This window comes from Ochotona curzoniae, unplaced genomic scaffold (genome assembly GCF_017591425.1).
Source record: "Ochotona curzoniae isolate NIBS_2020 unplaced genomic scaffold, NIBS_Ocur_1.0 contig_1302, whole genome shotgun sequence".
NCBI lineage: Eukaryota > Metazoa > Chordata > Mammalia > Lagomorpha > Ochotonidae > Ochotona > Ochotona curzoniae.
In genome coordinates this window covers 4,808,826-4,822,869 of record NW_024465035.1, presented here as the reverse complement: position 1 = coordinate 4,822,869, position 14,044 = coordinate 4,808,826, and the positions used below count along the sequence as shown (strand labels likewise).

The following is a 14,044-nucleotide window of genomic DNA, read 5'->3' as shown; positions in this document are numbered from 1 at the left end:
CAGGGCATGTTTCCTGTGTATTTGTACTAGCCCTGATTGTGGTCTGTGCCTGGCTTCAACATCTGAGGATTCTTTATCCCAATTTTTGTCTGACAGAGCACAGTGAACCTCCTTTTAAAAAGGCAATTTCACTGGTTATACTGCACTAGAAAGAATGGTAGCTTGAGTTTGTTTGAGAGTAAATTAGATTACTTGTAGATTACTTCTCTCTCTCCCTCACACACACACAACTTTGAGATTTTTACATCAGGAAATGTATCATAAATCTTGTCCTAAAGTGTTCATCATTTCAATGTCTACAGACTTGACCAGACATCAGCTGACAGCCAATAGCTTGAAAAGACAGGCAAGAATAGGCCAGGAACATGATATGTACCATAGGCAGTTTGGTACAGTTATCAGAATCAACGAGGAAAGTAAGTCATCAAACTCATTTATTACAATCTAATTTTGCAGGAACTTCAGCTAATACAATAATTCTAAGGACAGTTAGACCCGTGTCTCTAGTGAAGTGGCCAATAATATTCTCTAATTTCATAGTCATTATTTTCTTATCTCCATTCTCCAGTGAATAGCTTAGATTAGGTAAATATAATTAAATCCTTCAATGCTGTTGTTCTTGACTCTGACAATTCCTTGTAACTTAGGAAAGGAGTTTAAAGGATGAGAAGATAGAACTGGAGCAATGTTCTGGGCAAATTCACAGAAGGCTTCATGAGCCTCTGGCTTTGTTTCTACAGACTATTCCCCGGGACCATGTCACTATTTTATAAGCTGAAATCACCTGATGATAAAAATGGGGGACACTAAAAAATCCGTTCTCTTGGCCTGACCCAGATAGAAAAAATATCATATATTTTCTCTAAAACTAGGCAGAGTCATATCATCTGTTACTTGGTTATAAATATTGCTTCACTCATATAACATGTACGTGACAATATACCCTCTTTCTTCACATTAGGGCAACAGTGAATCCTTCACTTTGTGAAATTAACGTCTGTTGTCAAGAAAAATAGTATATATATGTGAATATAACATCTACATTGAGGTGAGCATTGCAAAATGATAAAACTATTAAATTTTAAAATGAAAAATAAATAAAAATCCCTTCCATACTTGCTGATAGGTATTTTCTTAGGTAGTTTTCTGTGTCTGGTTTTTAGGTGTGCATCACATTTATGGTTATGGTGGAAAAGACCATCCATTCAGAGAGCAGAGTCCTGCCAGCACTAGAAGCTGGGAGACCACAGCCCTTGGCTCATGCCTCCGGCAAGTCAGTGCCACCTCTGGCCTTCAGAACTTGGAGAGGCCAAAGAATGCAGTGGACTCTGGACAACATCAGTGAGTGTAAAATGGGCTGCGTACGATCTAAAGTCTGGCTGCCTTCCACTAATCAGCAAAAGCAAAGAAACAGCGATTATGCCCAGCTTTCAAGAATTCAACCACGGCTCAACAGTTCTCAGAGAAGGATGAACACAACAAGAGAGTACAAGTGATGTGTCACCGAAAAGACCTCTGATGAGCCGGCTCTTGGTGCCCACTGTCAAGAGAGGGACTGGCAACATTGAGCTCTGGCTGCCTGAAGGAGGGAGAATAGAAAATTGAAGCTGTTTTAGGAGAACCTCTTGTCCTCTTCTTGGAAACCCTGCCACTCATCACAGGAATGGCCCTACTGAGAACGCCCGTGTCTGACACCATGTGGGTGTCTGGTCAATGAAGCATTTGCATGATGACTCTATCCTAACATCTAAGGAAAGGGACTTAGTACATGTGTTTGAGCCTTTGGATGTACTGGGTGTGTTTCTTGCATTTCTTCTTTAAATCCTAGAAACAATTCTGCAGGATGTTCTATGCCCACTCTATTATGATAATCTAGTAAAGAACCTTACCTTTAAATGGATAGAGTCCTAGCCATTTAAAAAAGATCCGAGGTTTCTAATACACAGCTTTTGTATGGAACCAGAGTTGATTTCTCACTCTTTGAAATCTCAGCATCCAAGGTCTTCGTGGCATGCCTCTCACTGCCCTATGTGGCCCCAACAGCTAAGAAAGCATTTCTTTAATAATATACCCTTCTGAGAAATCAAAAGTGTTTTTTAGACTTTTTATTGACTGAAAACCTTTTTTATTGACTCTCACAGCGAAGCTGGTAGGAGCAGGTGCTATCTTTGTTTTGTGGACAATGTAGTTTACGCACAGGAAGGCTGCTTACCCAGAGTCACACAGAGGAACTTCAGAACTGTGAGGAGACCGTGCTCCTAGACTTTAAAGAGAGGCTCAGGAAGCTTGCAGGGAATTCAGTGTCTAACGTGAGGGTTACTCTGTGCAGGGAGTAGTTCAAATCTCTCTATGATTCACTCAGGGCACAAGTTCTTGGGGAATAAAGAGATGAGAAGCAATAAACAAATAGAAGCGAAGGAAGAGGAACTCAATCATTGTGTTTCAGTCTAGGTCTCTGAAGGGTTCCCATTACAGTTCTTTTAAAATGGAGATGCCCCAAGATTTAAAAAGCAGGGCAGATATGTTACACAGTAACATATTTCTCTTGGTAAAGTGAATCCACAGGGAAATGGATTTTTGTTTTTAGGATGGGGAGGGGTACAACTTTCACTGAAATAATCCGTCCTGTGAATCATGGGAAACTTTTCTACAGATAAACACAACAGAAAATTTCAGAAGGTCGAATTTGTCCTCAGGAAACGGCCTCACAAACCCTCTCCTGTACCAACAAGGTAGTAGACATCATGGAGCTAGGCACACGCACACAGAGTTCCACCAAGGACAGTCACAGCCAAACCAACACTGGCATCCATCTCAAACCAGTCACCAGGAATGCTCCAAGAACTCCACACCTGCTGGAGGAGAAGAGGGCAGGAAATAGGTGGGAGGAAGTGAATCTGATAATCATATCAGACTCCCCCACCTTGCCTACTCTTCACCATCACCCGCACTGCCACGCCTCTTCTTTCCCACGGTTCCATCTAATGTCCAGAAAATAGACCTTGGATAAAAAGATAGAGGCATGTGGTCAGATTAGTGGGAAGCTCGTTGAGGAGAATGGGTTTGTGGTGCGAAAGCATACTGTCTGGAGTCGGGAGGCCCAGAATTGATTCTTAACTCTAACTTGTTGTTTGCTTATCTGGATATTTTCTAAATAAAATGACAATGACAATATCTACCCTCAAGGATTGTTGGGAAGGATGACAGTGGCTAGAAACTGGCAAGGTGTCTTGATGTCTCAGTCTTCCTTCTCTGCCTAACCCAGCTGTGCTCCTTCTTAGGGGAGGCACCCCAGCAATCATGAGACTCCAATCTGGTTGAGAACAGTGCATGCGGCTTGGCAATGCTTGAACCCCTGGCGAGGCTGTTCAAGGAGATAAGTGAGGGTCATCTGGTACAGCGACAAAGACTTCAAAGCTGGTGCTCCTGACACATGCAGCTTGCCTCCTGAGACATTCCAGGGACCACTGATCCAGAGTCCCAACTGACTTTTTCTTCGATCAATTGGCTGCTAGTTCTCTGGTAGTCACCTTGAGTTTTCTGATTGATTCATCACTTGGGCCCTCTGTTAGTTCAGATTCGAGTACTGATTAGGCCTCTAATGAGCCATGTCATCTAGGGCAAGTCATTTCTCCTCTCTGGTTTTCAGGTTTCCAAGTGGGAAGATGAGGTATCTGGATTCATTCCAGACACTCTACCACACAGTTTTAGGAAGTCCTAGGCTTCCAGTCCCAGTGCTGTTGTCCATAGCTCGTGCTGGGATTCAGAACTCCTGCAGGCTTCCTTTATGGCATCTTCCTTCCTGCACAATGAGTGTTGTTAACTCTAAACCCAGTGGGAGAGGAGAGCTGCTGATCTCCTTGGCCTCACGTTTTGCATGGGTGTGAGATGCTGCAACCGCAGTGCCAAATACAGCATCGCTGTGACGACAGAGTGAACGACGCAGAAATATGGTGCAGGGTAGATTGTCTTAGAGAATAAGTTAAAATATAGGAGGATAGCAGTCTCCCCTGTCTGCCTGAATTCGCGTCAGGAATTACCTGCTCTATCTTCTAGTTGCTGTTCGCCTAAACAGACACTGTAATTTAAGAGGCGATGAGCCAAACTGACCCACAGTCTGTTCCCTAACTTCGCACAATGTCGCTAAACAAAAATAGAATATCTTTGCTCAGTACCAGGAAATTCCTTTGGGTGTTTAAAATAATTTCAGTTTTGATTTTTCAAGTAGGAATTAAAAAGGTGTAAGTGAATATAACAAACTGGCAGATACTAAAAATGAGTGTGAGAATTTTAAACAAGCGTTTTTTTTTCTTGTTGCCAATGTAACAGTGTTAGGTTAGAATTAAAACAACTCTAAAAATAAATAGCTTTATGATTTTATGATACAGTTCCGTAGGCTCTGGACTTTCTACTTCCCGCTCCCCAAATTTTCTCCCCTCCACTGATTTCCCCTCTATTATTACAATAGTACAGTTCTTCAAACAACAGTCATTAAGTCCATCATTCTGCTATTTAATATAACGTGATATTAATAGGAAGTTAATATATAATATACAAATTACACATCTCTCTTTCTCCAGGGCGAAGCTAGGAGCCTGAGACTCCATCATGCCATTGAATGGCAGGATACTTGACCTATCAGCTGCTGCCTTCTCAGGCACACGAGCAGGGAGCTGGATCACAGGCAGAGCAGCATCAGCACTCTGAAATGATGCCAGTGTTGTCAGTTCCAGCTGAAATCACTGCACCACAAAGCCAGCTCCAAAATCAATACATTGTGGGAATTCCAAAGATGATTCTACTATACATCCAAAGCTAAAAGTCATCCTTTTGGTTCTGCCATCCAACCGGGCATGCACACAGCATCTTTCCTTCCCTTCTTAAGGATGACAGTCTCACCTAATGTTAACTATTGCTCAGACTCTCCCAGAAGCAGCACTGCTTCCTGCCAACCACGGATTAGTTTCAGACACAACACAATGGTATTTTGATGGCCATAATTTTGAATTCTGTAAACTGGACAAAATGGAAGGATTCTAATAATTTCATCCTGAATTCTCAAAAAAAGAAGAAATGAAACATAGTGGTTTTCAAGCAGAAGCGATTTTGTCCCCTAGGGTGCATCTGATAGTGTCTGGAGACATTCTGGGGTGTAGCAACTTGGGAATACCACTCACAGTTAATGCGTAGTGGCTCGCTAAATGTCTTACAAGGTACAAGAATGCTGCTAAACAACCCACAATACACCAGCCAGCTCCCCACTTCAGAAACTCTGAGGGAGGATGCCTGATTGGCTTTCTCCTGGCTTTGGAGTATTTGTGTCAATGATGAGCTGGGGGAAGGAAGAGTCTTTGAGTAACACAGCAGATTAGAGAGAAGTGGGCAGATAAAAGCTAGGTGTGGAAAGAAACAGTGGCTGCAGACTGATTCTACGGTGGAGGTGGGTGAAACCTGTGCTGAGCAATGTGACTACTGTTTCTAGATCAACGATTCTCCAGGGCTGAATGGTGGGCCAGCACCGTTCAAGAGTCAGTTATACTCATTCAAGAGTCAGTTTCAGCAGTGGAGCTGGCTTGGGTGAGTGAATGGTGTGAGAGCTTGAGCAGAGGGTCTGCTGGTCTCCAGGGGAGATGAGCTGAAGGTGACACTCTCTGACAAGTCCCTTTAGTGGTTTCACTCAGTCCCAGGGAGATTTAAAGCCAGTGCAATCAAGCATGCTAGGGAGTGGGAGCAATCAACAACAACATGCTAGATGTAGGTTTAACTGTCAATCAGAGGAATCCTCAGCGACCCCATTGTGCTTGGAATGGCGACACTGGCAGCAATTCATAATTGCTGTACTATCAAAACCAGCTGAGCAAGACCCTCGGAGCATGCGCCACATTGGGGACCTAGAGTGGGTGGGAGACTGGGTGGGGCTTCTCCCTTTACCTCCCCCTTCACCCCAAATATAGGAAAAAAATGTGGAAATGATAGACTTGGCCCACTTTCCTGTAGCTCTTGAACTTTTGTGCCCTAATTAACTATGTAGAGACTGTCAAAAATAAAATAAAAAAATGAAAAGAAGAAAAAAAAAAAGAGTAGGTACTTTGTCAACTTAACGAGACTCTGCAGGTCCCTGGTCGTTGAAGCAGAACAGCTGACCAAAGTAGACTCTTGCCCGATTTCACATACACCCTGGTCTTGATCTTTCCCTTCTCACCAAGTGACATTTTGGTTGCCAGTTCTTCTTCATCAGTGCTTAAATATCAGGGAAAATGTTTCTTATATGAAGCACAGGAAGTACAGTTTTTGTCAAATTAATTTGTTAATATTGTTATTAAATCCTGACTTAGTCATCTGTCTTCTCCACGAGTCAGGTTTTCAGGTCTCTTTTGGTTTGGGTGCATGGACAAAGTTGGGGACCAGATGGGGTGGAGGAGAATCCCGGTGGGAGCTGCCCAGCATGTGCAGCCCTCCGCACGGCACAGCCAGGGTGGTGATCACCAACGTTCTTCTGCTCGAGCTAGTCCAAATGCATTTGTGCTCCTTTGTAATGAGTTCAAGGTCCTAAGAAAGAAGAGGGTGTCCTCACAGAGCAAAGACTTCACTTGTTATGAGGTGGATTGACCTGTTCTCCCTGGGTATTAGTCTTGTGGGCTGCACATGGGCAAATTGTGACTTTCTTCAGCTGTTTTTGGAAGTTCAAGCATCTTGCACGAGGTGAAGATCTCACAAGTGGATACTAATGCCTCTTCTACCTCCTGAGAAGGAGGCCAATAGGCTTACCCCAGCAGACGTCCAAAAGGCCATTTCGCCTGACTTCAAGGACTCTCAAAAAAAGATCAACGCTCATCCCAAGAGCAGCTTTCTTCAAGTTTTATTTGATGATTCTACCATAAATAAATTCCAGGAAAAACATTCAGGATGGCAGCAGGTGATGCTCTTTACTTTCTCAAACAATATTTCTACTAACTGTTGAAAAACGTGGGAGAGAGCCTGAATGCCCTACAGAAGTTGAGTCACTGCAAAGGTGTCTTGGGATGTCTTCCTGTTGACAAGCCTAGATTCTAATTACATTCCAAATGGGCAGAGATAAACCAAAAAATTGAGATTGTGAGATACTTTTTTTTCAGTTTCAGGGTTAACAACATGGTGTAACAAAATGAGGTGTAAATAAGTAAATCCAAATAACAGCAATCAGCAAAGCCAGCATTACATGTCATGGCTTGACTTCTGTCTGTTGCAGTCATTCCACAAAACTGCAATGGGGAGCACTGCTTTCCTTCATCCTTAAGCATCCTTCAGCATCTTCAGAGCCTGGTTCGTTGTCCATCTTCATTGCAGTGTTGGGCGATTCAGAGGTGAAATAATGTAAGGAAACTGCTCTAGCTCACAATGATTATAATTTGCTTATGTGGATATTCTATCTAGTGGGGACGTGCACATTCAAAAGAAAAGAGAGCTCACCAGGGTACTGATTAGCACTCATTCAGTGCTCTGAGTTCATAATTGCCAAGTATTTTCTACAGGTAATTGCTTCAAAAGCATTTTTTTTTAAACTAGCCGAAGTAGAGCATGGCCATGGACAGTGTTTTCAACACAATGTTTTGGTCAGGCGATGCCAACTGTTTTGTCCTCTCAGCTCCTAACAGTTGGGCCAGAAAGACCGTTCCCCTCTCACAGAAAAGTTTCCAAAAGGCAGAGACCCGTGAACTGGAATGGAGCACCAATACTCTCAAGCCGGGCTGCTAGGAGATGAAGAGCCATCTGAAAGAGGAAAGCCACGACTAGGTGGCAATGAGAGGTCCCTGAATGTCAGGTGGTCACGTTTATAAGAAGATTTTTCTTAATTTAGTTTCTTATTATAATATAGATAACACAAAGTTTATCAGAGGTTTTAAAATGTAAAGCTCCGTGTGCATTTTCACATTGTTGTGCAATAATTATGATGATCCATCTCCAAGATGTTTTCATCTTTCCCACAAAAACTGCACTAATTCCCAAGATTTTTTTTTTTTAAGATGAGCTTGCCTAATTTTCTGGAACAAACAAAATAGCACTTACTTTGCAAAGTCTGCTCATTTTTTGATAGTGCGGAAATCAAACCTTATCACTGATGAAAAAGTATCTTGACATTGAAAAAGCTGTTGATGCCCTCGAGCTTCTTTAGGGTCATTCAACACTGGGCAGAGGAGGGCTCAGTGGCAGCGGAGGTTGGCCACACAGAGGGTACAATTTTCTTCTTGGTAGATAGAGAAGATGGAATTATTTGGATAAAATGCTATGGGATACCCACAATGAAGGAGTAAAAATAGAAAACCAGCATCAAGAGAAAGAAAGGAGAGGTTGGAAGGGGACTGCTCTGGCACATATGGGAATGAATACTCTTCTGACAGCACAGATATGAAATATTCCTGTTATAACAACACGTTTGCAGATCAAGTTCTACAGAGAGTCAGTCTTAACTGGGTTATGCACCTCGCATGTTATTTCACCTCTCTGAGCTGGGACAGGAGGAGCACGACCTAGGGAAATGTCAGCGAGCTCGCCACCAGATATCCAATTCTCTTCTTTTTGTTAGCACCCAACTATACACACCTCTCAGTTTCCCTTGTGGTTATGCAACTGAGTACTCTATATTGGATTATCAGCAGCAACAACAAATATTGTTTGCGATGACAATTTTTGGAGAGGGCCTTCTCCATAATGCTTCCTCTTCTACCCCTTGGGTGAAAATAAAACTGAAGCTCTTGTGTATGGATGAGTCACCATGTAGAAGCAATCAGGGTCCTTGAGTCACTTCAAGAAGGAGAAGGCATTGATCTGAAGTTTTCTCTTTGTGGTAGGAGTAAGCAGTAATAATCTATCCCAAGGTGGCTCTTTGCTACTGAAGCATTGTTTAATTTAGGCTCATTATAGAATTCAATAATAAAATTCAGGTAAAGTTTCCAGGACAGTATTGATGCTTAGTGAGTGTTTAGTGACTATTTGTTGTCTTTAAATAGTTAAGATCAAGAACCATGGAGCATGAGAGACCAGGTACAAACTACGGCAATGCTAAACTTAGTTTGTCATTTAAAGCAAATTAGTAAAATACAGAGGCTTGAATTCCTCATCTGCAAAATAAAGGAACAGCACTAATAGAAAAGGAAAAACAGTTCACATTAAGAAAATGTGTGGTTTTTCTCTTAACTCAGAAACTTCCTTGATTCCTGTACGATTTAACACTAGTTCAATTGGCACTGCTTTTCTGTGCTGCAATATTGATTACAAGTCCCTGTAGAGGCATCCTCCTGGGCTCAGGAACATACGCAGAGTCCAGAAGTTTTGCACTGCAGATGCAATTTAGAGGTATCTCAGTGAGTCTGCAATTCTGAGGTAAGTTCTGGGATATTTAGCACAAAACCAGCAGGCAGTAAAGGAAGCATTTGAATCATAGAAATCTCCAGAAGACCTAAGAGGACCAAGGGTTTCTTGGCTCCTTAGAATTATAAAGCAGGCATAAAGGGAAGTGAAATTGTTTCCAACTGCCTGAGGACATCAAATTCATTATTACAGGAATTTCTAGCTAAATAACAGGTTATTCAATTCCAACTGTCTGTGCTTTGTACAAGAATTCAGGAAATGTTGATGTAACCCATGTGGTAACTAATGATTTAAGCATCTTTTATGAGTTTGGAGAAATTATAGAGCTGATCTAGTGCTGTTTTTAAGGCTTGGAAACCAAAGCTTTGTTAGAGCAAATCAGCACGGAGAAGCAGAAGAACAAACAAACAAAACCAACAGCCAAAATCAAGAAGCAAAGCAAAGTAAAACACATGGCACCTAAGCCTGAAGGATCGGAAACACGTTAGTGGACACGCAGGTGGGGACACAGGCATCAAGAGCTGCACAGGGAGGGAATAAAGGCGAAGAACATGCTTGAGGAGTCAAATCCATTTGGCAACAGTGTGTCAGTCTGCCTCAGACAGTCTGAAGCAAAGACTGTGCATTTGTATAGAAAGTATCAAAAGTAATAGGCAGATTCAACTCAATCTTAATCAAAAAACCCAACAACATTCTTTTCACAAATACAAAACATTATACAAAAATTCACCTGGAAACACAAGAGACCATGAATAGCCAAAACTGTTCTGAAGGATACAAATCAAGCTGGGGGAATCGCAGTTCCAGACCTCAGGATATACTACAGGGCAGTGGTCACAAAAACGGTCTGTACAGAAACAGAGAAGATCAGTGGAACAGCATAGAAACCCCAGAAGTGAGCCCACACATGTACAGACAACTCATCTTTGATAGGAGAACTGGAAATAACCAAGGGAAAAGTTGGTCTCTTTAATAAATGCTGTTGGGACAATTGGATAGCAGCTTACAAAAGTAAGAAACAAGACCCTCACCTCATACAAAAATCAGCTATAAATGAATCAAGAAATAAATCTGTACCCAGAAACCACAGAACTATTACAGGAAAACACGGGAAGCACTCTACAAGACTTTGGCATTTGTAAAGACTTCTTAGAAAAGTCACCAAAAACACAGGCAGTCTAAGCCAAAATAAACAACTGGGATTCCATCACACTCAGAAGCTTCTGTGCGGCAAAGGAAACAATTAAGAAAGTAAAAAAGCAAGCAACAGAATGGGAGAAAATCTGCATACTACACAACCAACAGGGGACTAGTATCCAGGATTTACAAAGAGCTTCATAAGCTCAACAACAGCAAAACAAATGACCCTGTAAATAAACAGGTAAAGATTAACAATGCCTGCTGGCATGGATGTAGGAGAAAGGTATTCTACTCCACTGATGGAAATGTAGGCTAGTACAGCCACTACAGAAGTCAGTATGGATTGTGCACAGACAACTGAAGATTGATCTATCATATAACCCAGTTATCTCACTCCTGGGAATGTATCCAAAGGATGCAAAGTCTGTATAGAAAAAGTAAGTTACAACCTTATATTGACAGCAGAATAATATACAATAGCAAAGACATGGAAACAACCCAGATGCCCATCAAAGGAGCAATAGATAAAGAAACTGGTACATCTACTCCCTGGAATACTACTCAGCCATTAAGAAGAATGAAATTCTACCACTGATCCCAACTGGGGACCATTATGCTCACTGAAATAAACCAATCCCAAAAGAAAAATGTATAGATGAACCATAATGGAGACTAGCACGCCAGAAAGTGAAGATTGATTGCAGTATGAATTTCTACTCCCAAATAAAAGGAAAGCTCTCAAGGAGAATGTTAAATATACTTTGACAATAGGATAGTAGACTAACTACCATTGCCTATACCTACAATGCAATGATGTGCTTAAACAGAAAGTATTGGATTTGTGTTTATTGTTAAAGGACTGTGCTCCTGTAATAATAAGAGTTGTGTTTGTTGTTAAAGAACTGTGCTCCTGTAATAATAAGACAGCACTGCATTATAGTTTTATTGAGAATTCCTTCCTTAGTAGTACATTAAATTGATAGCATTTCAGACTTTACAAAACAAGGTACACCTACATGAACCTTGCATCTCTTAAAACGTTAGAATGATGGCAAATTAAACCTTTTTGAAAGAGTAAAGGGCTATGCTTGGCAGGATGAGTCATCAGTATAAAAGCATAGACCAGAGGCAGCACAACACCTCTGAGGAGCACGGCTCTTGGCACTTGGCAACACGGGTGTTTCTTTGTCTGTGAAATGACTATGATGGTTCTAACCTCTCAGTGGAATTGGAAGTACATGAAACTATGATTTAGATAAGGGAATCAGAAACTCTAATTTGACATAGAAATCAAAGATCATTCCATAAAACTGGACCATGAATATAACCCTAAATCTCCTCAAAAATTTAAATACTCCAGGTGATAGTTCAGCATGTTGTGGTGCTGTCAAGTAGCTCAAAACACAAAATCACCAAGAAAACCTTCAGGAAGACAGAAATGGCAGGGTTGTTCAACGCCAGCCAGGTCTGCAGGCAAGGGAAAAGGTTGAACAGTGGAAGGGACAAGAGTCCGAGCTAAACTTTTCTGAAATACCTCATTTTGTAGTTTGGATGTTAGAATTATGCAAGCATTTTCTACAATTATATATCAAAATTAAATGTAAAAATTCCTGAAAGGTGAAAGCAACATGAAACAAGTGAATCTGACAGATCTGTTAGCTGGAGGTTTACTGTTAATTTCAAGAGACGTAAGCCAAGACTCTGAATCACAGAAACTTTTGTGTTCTGGGAAAAAGGAATCCCAAAATGTCCACACTGATGAATTTCAGAGAGCAAGGAAATCATTAAATCTTTCCAAGTTTATGTCCAAAGAATTCAAGCTCCAACTTGAAGGAGTTTTCATTGATCAAATGCAGAAAAATTTAAGATTTCAAAGGAGTAATAATAACTGAAAAAGATTGAAATGTTCAAGTGCTCCCCCAAAAAATCCATGAATTCTTAATAATACCAGAGGCATTCTTGCAAAAAAACAGACCCTGAATGTGATCCAGTCCCAACTGTCTGTTTATAGGAGACACAGAATGCAAGAAATGCCAGAGGACAAAAAAACGCTAATTTCCTGATCAAAGAAAGTGCAGGGTGGAAAGGGGGATGAAGAGGAAAGAAGGCCTAGGGAGATGAAAGGAGACTACACATCTCAATCAAATATAGTGCATGATTTTGATTAAATTCAAGTTTAAAAACAAGCAAATAATTGCCAATAAGTGAGAGAATAGTTAAATAGGAATAAGGGGAATACGGGCAGATTATTTCACGGTATTAAAGAAGTATGGTTTATATCCTTAGGTATAAACATAATTATGTGGTTATGCTTCTAGAAAGATTCCTTATTTATTAGTTACACCTAGTAAAGTATGAAGGTCTTCCAAAAATTTGTAGACGTGTGTATTGTGAAAGGAAAATGCGTTGCTTTCAACACCTTTGGACTAGAATAAACGTTATGTATTAATTATATTTCTTATGAATGTTATATGTCGATGAGATGTTTCAGTGTTTGATATTGGACCACCTGATGTCTTTGACTGACCTAAGTACTTTTCCTTTTTCTACCTTCCCATCAAACAGATTTTTCATGGTCCTAAAAAATCGCAGTGTTTTCTGATGTTAGAAAAAAATATTCTATTCCATCTTAAAATTTCATTTTTTTCTCCTAAGTTTCAAAGAAATTAGACATTTTCATTTATTTCTAAAGTGTCATGGATCCAGAGAATAAATGGCCCTGGTCTGTGATTTGCTTCTAAATGATCCAGTAGCAGGGAGAGTGTGGGAAAATAGGTAACTGGGGGATTGAATGAAATAAAATTGGCCATAAGTTAGTAATTGCTGAAGCTGTGTGATGGCTATGGGGCCACTGTATCATCTATGTATTTTCATCTGTGTTTAAAATCTCCATAATAAATAGTTTCAAAAATTTATAAAAAATGTTATTTGAATATTGTTTTTACCCCTTAAAGAAGGAATGTAAAATAAATAAATATACCCAAAAGGAAAAATCTTACTGTTTTTTGTGGATCCAGAATAAATAAGAATTAAAGAAAATCAAGTGCCAATGGACAAGGATCTGTCAAATGTTTGATAATATGTAAAAATCTATGTGACAAAGATTTTTTTTACAAATTACTATATTTTCTAATGTTTACGCAGGTATAGAGGAAGTGAGGCAGAACTTTGCACACACAGGCAGAATCGCGGGGCTACCTCATTCTGGGGAGGCAGGCAAATGAGAATTACACAGTAGGTGTTGTAACAAAATATTAAATACTATACACAGGACAATACAGGAAGTCTACTCTTTTTCAGAAAAAAATCTGCACCTCCTTATTGGAAGCAGGTGCATACAACCCTGGCACTGTAGCCTAGTAAAGGATGACACACTGGTGTGCACTATCCTTCCTTTCAGAAAGCTTCAGATACTCTCATGGACCGCCATAGCACCTGTCCTCCTGTTCTTGAGTTCTTGACACAGCCACTGTCCTGGCTGAACCACTACTGTTCTAATCATCTGGACATGCAGTGAGAAGACATGGCTCCACTCCGAAGGTACACACTGCAAAGA

The 14,044-nt window shown here is 40.7% G+C and overlaps 1 protein-coding gene and 1 long non-coding RNA gene across 2 annotated transcripts in view; one reads left to right on the top strand and one right to left on the bottom strand.

Moving 5' to 3' along the window:
• Nucleotides 1-14,044, bottom strand: part of CPNE4 (copine 4) — a 184,844-nt gene that overhangs the window by 48,968 nt on the left and 121,832 nt on the right. The window lies entirely within an intron of this gene.
• LOC121146000 lies at nt 4,383-12,716 on the top strand. The gene is made up of 4 exons (XR_005882138.1): nt 4,383-4,472; nt 6,289-6,293; nt 12,201-12,208; nt 12,705-12,716. It is a non-coding gene; the product is annotated as an uncharacterized LOC121146000 (long non-coding RNA).